Genomic DNA, 8,992 nt, shown 5'->3' on the forward strand with positions numbered 1-8,992 from the left:
CTACACTCCTGAATTAGATAGAAACATTCTCAGCCTTGATCAACTGGTGATTCAAGGATTTACAGTGAAATTTAATGGAGAAAAATGCAAACGTTTTCCTACTTTCAGTACACCCATCATGAATAAGAAAAATAACATAACTGGTTTATCAAAAGAGGATGAAATCGGTTTAAGAGAGAAACAATCAATAATTGATAGAGAATCAAATCATGAAATGTTCAAATCTGATTACTTGAATGATTATTTCGAAAAATTGAATCTAACTTCCAATGAACCCGATTGGAATATAATGATTCTGCAAGCAATGAAATTCGACGAATTTCAAGATTGTAAGGCTCTCTTAGATACGTTAGAAGACAGTATGTATGTGATGAAATACAAGTACGATTTAGAAGTCAAATTCGAGGAGATAATAGACTAGTTTCTAAGAATCAGGATGGGAATCATAACGAGACCGATTCCTGTGTACATGAGTAGCAATAAGAAGGTGAACCTGTTGGAACTGTACATGATTGTAAAAAAAGAGAAGGGGCCATAGGAGTGTGACTTCTAATAATCTGTGGGCAATGGTTTCGAAAGATATGGGTCATGACTATAGAGATGGAGATTACATGAGAATTATATATGCTATGTACTTAGATGTTCTCATTTACTACTATAAGTACAAGTCAATACAAGAAGATGTGAGAGAAGGGCAAGCACAAGGATATGCAGGAACTAAAGATAAGTCTGCTGATGAAGGAAGAAGAACGATGAGCACAGGCTATATTCCAGAAGAAGATAGAGAGCACTACGCTCTGTTCGCTGGAAATGACTGGATGGGACTGAAAAAGGCTCAAAAGCGACAAAGATTTGATTTTAGACAAGCTGAGAAGGCGGTGAACGAAGCCAATCGAAGCGTTCTTATGCACTTTTGTAAATATAATCCAGTTTAAGGGGGAGTGTTCGAATATATAAACTCGATTTATTATATATATTATGTATATTATGTAAACATAACTCTATTATACCTATGTATATGTGTGTATCGATTATGTATGGGGACACGTCAGATTAAGACATACCGGTTCAAATGGTGGTTAATCCCGCCAAAAGTAACCGCCGGAAATAACTGTCCCTCTCAATATGTGTATAAACAATTTGCCGGGATCAATAACCGGCACCAAGATATTTCATTATAATATCCTTCACTCATAATCATCCTATTCGGTTTTCGTGTGTGTGTGTTGTTTGTACGTTGATTCATTATGAATTCATCAAGTGTTTATGGTGAATCTAGTTCTGCAAATGATGTTCATGATCAAGATAAACTCCCGCTGCCAACATGATTTTGCTAGTTAACTTTCTTTGCTGATTTTTTTTTTTTTACTTCTTGGTCTCACTTGCTAGCTTACCAAGTTTTTCTTTAAGCAGCCCCATTCCACTCGGTACTTTATCTTCACCGTTTCATCCCCAAACAACATTTCTTTTCTTCAAATAGTAGTGAGAGAATTAAGGAGTCTACCTGGTTGCTTAATTAATTCAGCAGCATGGCTGCTAGCTTACTTTTCGAGTGCCGTTGAGATAATAGAGCTGTGTACTTGGTTTCCTGATTTGCCTTCTTCTTTCCTTCGGGTTATCCCTCTCACCTGCTTGCTTGCTTTCTTTTTAATTTGATGGGCTGTGAGATTTAATTCTCATGCATGTACCCACTACCTTCTTTCACTTCACTTTCCTTCATATTCAAATCGGCGACCGTAAATCCTCCCGAACACCCATAATTACAAAAGTTTTCAGCCACTAATCAATAAAAAAATAAACCTCCTAATGAATTTTCCGATTGCGATTCCGACCTGCTTCCAAACTTTCTTCCCTTCCATTTTATGGCTTCCTTCTCAGCCCCGCAGCCTACAGGGCTGCTCCCCTTTTTTGACGACTCTCAAAACCGCACACTGTCTACGCTTACTCGATGCTTCCCACGGAATGAGCCTAGGGCTCTGATACCAATTGTTGGTGTTGATGCAACAAACACGGGACCGAGGATGGTAGCTAAGCTGGTTAGGCAAAAAGGCTGAAGGGTTCAGTTTTGCCTAACGCAGGTCGCGGGGTCCCTCCACGTTTGCAAAACGTGGAAGGAGGTTCACTAGTATGTTCTTGTTATTTGCTTTGAGGTTCTTTCTCCGAGGCCAGCTCGAATCCAGAAAAGAAAGCAAATAGAATGAAAGTTATGAAGAGTTGTTTGGAAGTGACAAAGAACTCTTTGAATGACTAGAGATTAAGGAATCTCTGCCCTTTTGGAATGTCCTAGAAGTGTACATGAGCTGTCTTCTTATAGTGGAAGACATCTCCTGAAATAGCATAAACTATACTAGCGAAACCTGTTTGCAAATGGAGGGTTTCCCCTTTTGGGGTTGAAGGCTTTGGACCCTTGGTTAATAGAGTGTGCTTGTGCAGACCTGCTCTGACTTTGTGAGTTGGTGAGCATGAGTTGGTGGGACGAGTCTCTAGACATGACTGATTACTGTTTCTCGATTTCCTCATTTTACAGCTTTTCATCCGATGAACCTTTCAACCTTTTAAGCTCTTTGCATATTAATCATTTTGTTTATCCTTGGGCTACCCCCGTCGTCAGCCCCCCAAGTCAGAGGTTTTTGGGGTAGTATGCTCAAAGACGTCTGACTTTTATGCATGTCTTTTAAAGGCTTCAAGGGTTCGTTGCTTGGAGGCTTGAAAGGTTTGAGGCAGTTACTTTTTTGAATTTTGAATTTGAAACGATTTGACAGTTGATTTGATTGACATGTGTCAGGCGGCGGTTTTGCAGGAACCATTTATTTACCTTTATTACCCCTACTTTACTCTCATATTTATTTTAAAGTTGTAAAATTTCTTCATTTTACTCACAATCATTCACAGTTTCCTTCCTCAGGTTAGTTTCTCTTCTCCATTTTCGTTATTACTTTGTTCAATCATGGGTGCCCTTAAGGATTTAGCGAGGTCATTCTCTCGAATGACACAAGAGGAAGTAGACCTGTTTTGTCTTGAATATGGTATTGATAAGAAATTTAATCCAACTGCCCCTGCTTGCGATGTCTCTGTTGACAAACCAAATCCTGGTTCGATTGCTTTGTATTGCCGTCACTTTCAGTGGTCTAATCTTCGTTACCCTTTTTCGTTTTTCGTTTTGAACTTGCTTGAATATTATCGTGTTTCTTTTGGGCAAGTTCATCCGAAGGGGATGGCTAGGGTTTTGCACTTTGAAATGTTGTGTCGTGCTCTTGGGTATGATCCCTCTTTGTTGCTTTTTCGGAGATTTTTTCGTTTAGCCAAAAATGGTGATTGGTTCACCTTTGAGACATCAAAGGTTGATACTTGTCTTATTTCATCCATGGTTACAACGCTTGGGTCCTGGAAGGATCGGTTTTTCTGGGTTTCTGTTTCTATCATTCCTTTCAAAATGGTGTGGAGGCGTCCGGATGCTGTTCTCAATGATCCGGAGCCTTCTGAGTCAGAGTTGAACGATGCCTTTCTTTCGGCCATTCGGGGGTGCCCTTCGAGGGTTCGTCCCTTTCCCGAACATTTGTTAGTGCTTTTAGGGGTTAGTAATATTTGGGGAAAAGCCGATCGGGATCCGGTGTTAATGAGAAATGGCGTTGGTATGCATTTTTTCCCTTATGCCTTTTTTTATTTTACTTTGCTTATGTCTTATTTTCTTTTGTTTGGTTTTTACCAGTTATGTCTGCTTTGGACTTCATCAAGAGCGATGATACGTCCGACGTTGTGTTTGAAGATGCCCCGTCTGTTCCGAGTGAGAATGTTGTTGTTAGAACTTCCGAGCAAAGGTTTGAGGGCACGGGTTATGTTAGTGTTGCCAACGTTAAGGGTTTTACCAAGTCTACTGCCCCCAAGTCGTCAAGTCGCCGATCTTCTCGTCGTTTGCTGAAAGCTGGTCCTCAATCTACTTCCACTGAGCCAGTGGATTTGACTGATGATATTGAGGTTTCGGAGGATCAGGTTGAAGCGGGTGTTGAACAAGATAAGGAGTTGGTTGTTCATGGCAAGAAGGTTCGAAGCAAGAAGGTTGTTCCTGTTCAAGAATCTTCAAGCAGGGACGCTGAAGGGTTGGACCCTGAAGGTGTTTATGTGCCTGCTTGGCAAGTGAAGAATGATGATACCTTCAAGGATTCTGCCGTTTGTGAGGATGCTCTTAGTCATCTTGCTCCTCCCTCTGTTCGTGAAACCATTGCTGAGATGGACGATGACTTTATGTTATCTCGCATGGTTTTAACCACCTGTAACCTTGCTGCCATGCTTCCCCAAGGGATTACTCGATTTCGCCAAAGGATGCGGGAGTATGAGGATTTCTCTAAGAAGAAGGATAAGATGAAATCCTCCCTAGCATCAATGAAGAAGGAGATAGCTGGGTTTGCAGAGAAGGAAGCAGCGTGGAAGAAGGAGGTTGATGGTTTGAAAAAGATGCATGATATTGAGATGGGTGACCTGAGGAAGAGCTTTGAAGCTAACTTGTTGAAGTTGAAGGCTGATCGAGAGGCCTTAGCTGTCCAGCAGCAGGCTTTTCGTGAAGAAAAGGAAGGGTTGAAAGCTTCATTTGGTCAAGTCACTGCGGACAATCAATGGTTGATCGAGCATGGTTTCCAGCAGGTTGTGACTTATCTTTTGCATTCCAAGGAGTTTAACTCTGCCCTTGGTGATGTTTACACCAAGCTTTTGAACTTGGGGAAGCATCAGGGCCTTACTGCTGGCTACAAACTTCATGAGTCTGGACAACCCTTGGAGAAGTCACCCATGTTTCGCCCCGAGGCTTCTGATATCTTCAAGGCTTCTGTTGAGCAGATGGAAAGGCTAACTTACCCCTTTATTCATGAGGTATCATCTTGCTTTGGTAAGCCTTTGTCTGTTTTACAGGAATTGAAGCCTGAGGGGTTGAATGAGAAAGTTTGTGCTGAGGTTTTGGGTTCCTTGTCAAGGAAAAGGTCCTACTCTGGGGATAGTGATGATACCCTCTCGAGTTTGCCTGAGGCTTCAAAGGATGCTGGTTTAGAGACCTCTGCGGTTGGTGGTGAAGAAGGTGCTAAGATGAAGAAGACTAAGAAAGCCAAGAAGTCTAAAGCTGAAGGTTCCAAGCCTTCTGTTAACTGATATTTATTCGTAGCTTTCTTAGCAAACACTTTAATGTCTGTAATGTTTTAAACAATGTTAGGTTTTTGGGAACCCTTAAGGTTCCTGTGGTTGGTTAGGCCTGTATGGCCATTGAACACTAGTTTTATTTGCATGTCACTAGGGCTTGCTTTGACTATCTTCTGAAGGTCTTTTATGGCCTTCCTAACTATGACATGATGGTTGTTGTTGGTGTTATTTTTGTTTGCTCCATTTGCTTGGTTTGCCTTGTGAGGTTTCAACCCTTCAGGCTTTCTGTGTAGTTGTTAATGGGTTGAAGCCTTTAACCTTTCAAGCTTGTTTTCTGTTGGCTTGAAATTTGGGTAGCTTTTGGTTTGGTTTGCATGTTTAGTTGATAAGTTCGTTTATCTTTTGTCCCTTGTTTTTATTTTCTTGTCTTGTCTTTGTTTACTTTGTCTTTATGTTTTTTACACTTTAAAGGGTTCAGTGCTGCAGTCACTTTGCCTTAGTGTTTATCATCAAGACGTAGTATCTATCCTTTTCTTTATTTCGTTGTAATTTGTTTGATTTCGTAAGTCTATTTATTGAGTATATTTTTTTAGACTTAAGGAACGATTGGTGTAGGCTGTTCAAACCTGTCTATGAGACATTGTTGTTTTTCTTTGATAAGTCTCATGGAGTTGTATTGATCTAGGAACTCACCCCTTATATAGGTCCATTCAACCCTTGAACCTATTGAGCGATATGGCCTGGGAGCTCATCCCCTTACATGGTCCTTGCCATGGAGTTTTTTGCTAGGTTCTCAACCTGATATTAGGATAGAAAGACAAGTTTGATAAAGTAACTTCATTCATTCAAGCAACATCTGCTTTTACAAAAGGTTTTTGTTTTGCTACAAACCAAATTTTCTAAACATAGAATTTTCTCAAGGTTTTTCCGTTCCAGTGCCTTGGGAGCCTTTTGCCTTCTAGATCTCCCAGCTTGTAGGACCCTCCTTTGTGTGCTTCGAGGATGGTGTATGGACCTTCCCATTTCGGGCCCAGTTTCCCTTGATTTTCTTTTTTGCTTGCTTCGTTGTTTCTGAGGACTAGATCCCCTGGCCTGAATCGTTCGTTCTTGACCTTCTTGTTGTAGTAGCTTTCCATCCTTTGCTTGTATTTGGCTTCTTGTATTGCTGCTTGATCCCGGGCCTCCTCTAGGAGTTGTAAGTTCAACATGGTCTCTTGTGTGTTTACCTCGGGATCCATGTTGACAATTCGTTGGGTTACAACTCCTATTTCAGCGGGGATTACGGCTTCGGATCCGAATACCAAGCTGTAAGGTGTCTTTCTGTGACTTGCTTTTTCTGTTGTTCTGATTGCCCATAGAACGCTAGGCAATTCTTCCAGCCAATTACTTTCATATCTTCCCAATCTTGTTTTGATGCCTTCCACTATGCTTCAGTTGGTCCTTTCAACCTGACCGTTTGACTGCGGGTAAGCCACTGAGCTGAAGATTTGGTTGATCCTGTACTCCTTGCACCAAAGGCTGAAGGGTTTCTCAGCGAATTGTTTCCCATTATCGGTGACAATTACCCCTGGCAGCCCATAGCGGCATATGATATTCTCCCAAACAAAGTCTATGATTTGCTTTCCTGTGATCTTGGCAAGGGGTTTAACCTCTGGCCATTTGCTGAAGTAGTCAATTGCTACCAACAGGAATTTTACTCCCCCTTTGCTTGGAGGGAATGGTCCAACAATGTCCATTCCCCATTTATGGAATGGCCATGCTGAGGTTATGGGGACCAAGTCATGTTTGGGACTTTTTGGTATTGGGGAGTGGATTTGACAGGCATCACATTTCTTCAATTGCTCGACGGTGTCACGATGCATTGAAGACCAGAAATATCCCAGGTTCATGAGCTTTGCAACCACCGACCTAGCTCCAAAATGAGCTTCGCATATTCCTTCATGCACTTCCTTAACCAAATACTTGCTTTGTTCAGGGCCTACACACCTTAGCAATGGTGCAAGGTAACCTTTTTTATAGAGAGTTTCTCCTTGCAACACATATTGTCTTGCTTTGATCTTTACCCTTTCAGCTTCCGTTTGATCATTAGGCAGTTCATTGTTTTGAAGGAATTTTTTGATAGGAGTCATCCAATTTGGATCTTCCTCGGTGACCACATCTTGTACTTCCAATTCATCAATCGACCGGGCCTTCAACACTTCAACCAACACCTTTTTCGTGAGGTGGGCGAATGTGAGAGATGCCAATTTGCTCAAGGCATCGGCCTTTTTGTTTTGGGATCTCGGAATCTGTTTGATGTTGCATGCCTGGAAGGTGTTCATTAACTCCTTAGATTTTTCTTTGTATTTTCTCATGTTGGGCTCCTTGGCGACATAGCTGTCATTAACTTGGCTTGATACTAGTAGTGAATCAGTGAACACTTCAAGCTTTTTGACTTTCATTTCTTTGGCCAGCCGTAGACCGGCGATCAGTGCTTCGTATTCAGCCTCGTTGTTGGTGGTCTGAAAATTAAAACGAAGAGCATACGTGAATTCTAGCCCCTCAGGGTTGATTAGGACTAAACCAGCTCCTGACCCTTCAATGCTTGAAGCCCCGTCGGTGAATAATTTCCAGGCTTCAGGGTTGGAGGGTTCAGCGGTTGTGGCGTTTACTTCTTCAATTGTTTGGCTTGGGACTTCGACTAGGAAATCAACCAGGACCTGAGCTTTGATGGCTTTTCGTGGGACGTAGGTGATGTTATGTTCACCTAGTTCCACTGCCCATTTTGCCAACCTACCTGAGTTCTCAGGTTTTTCAAGCACATTCTTGACAGGTTGGTCAGTGACCACTTGTATAGGATGTGCTTGGAAGTATCTTCTAAGCCTTCTGGCTGTTTGGACCAGGGCTAGAGCGAGTTTTTCAAGGGGAGGATATTTGGTTTCAGCTAGTTTTAGAGTTTTGCTGAAAAAATAAACGGGTACCTGAGCCTTGTCTCTTTCAATAGTGAGAACTGCACTGATGGCTTCGTCGGCAACTGAAAGGTACACCGATATGAGCTCCCCAGTTTCTGGTGCTGCGATATCAGGTAGGGAAGCTAAGTGTTGCTTCATTTGATTGAAAGCTTCTTCGGCTTCTTCGGTCCATCTGAAATCTTTTTTATCTGAGCAGTTCTTGAGCGTTTTGTAGAATGGTAGAGACCTTTCGGCCAGTTTTGAGGTAAAACGCTTCAAGGCTGCAAGCTTCCCGTTCAAGCTTTCAACCTCCTTCTTGGTTTTCGGTGGTTTAGCTTCAAGGACAGCTTTTACCTTGTTCGGGTTGGCTTTGATACTTTGCTTTCCAACGATGTGACCCAGGAATTTTCCTTCATCAAATCCAAACGAGCATTTTTCCGGGTTGAGCTTCATGTTAATCTTTCTAAGGTTTTTGAAGGTTTCTTGGATATCGTCAAGCATTTGGTATTCCGTTTTGCTTTTGATCACCAGGTCATCGACATATGCCTCCATGTTTCTACCAATTTGGTTTTCAAAGGCCTTATCGACGAGTCGTTGGTAGGTGGCACCCGCATTCTTGAGGCCAAAAGGCATCTTTTGGTAACAAAAAATGCCCTTGTCGGTGTGGAAGGCTGTCTTTTCTTCGTCCTCCTTCTTCATGAGGATTTGGTGATAACCTTTGTATGCATCGAGAAAACATTTAAACGGATACCCTGTGAGAGAATCAACCTTGAGATCAATTTCCGGGAGCGGGTAGCAATCCTTGGGACAAGCCTTGTTAAGATCTTTAAAATCTATGCACATTCTCCAAGAGTTGTCGGGTTTTCTGACCATAACAGGATTTGCAATCCATGATTGGTACTTGACCTCTCGGAGGATGCCAGCTGACACAAGCTTTT

Source organism: Helianthus annuus, chromosome 10, assembly GCF_002127325.2.
Source record: "Helianthus annuus cultivar XRQ/B chromosome 10, HanXRQr2.0-SUNRISE, whole genome shotgun sequence".
Classification (NCBI taxonomy): Eukaryota; Viridiplantae; Streptophyta; class Magnoliopsida; order Asterales; family Asteraceae; genus Helianthus; species Helianthus annuus.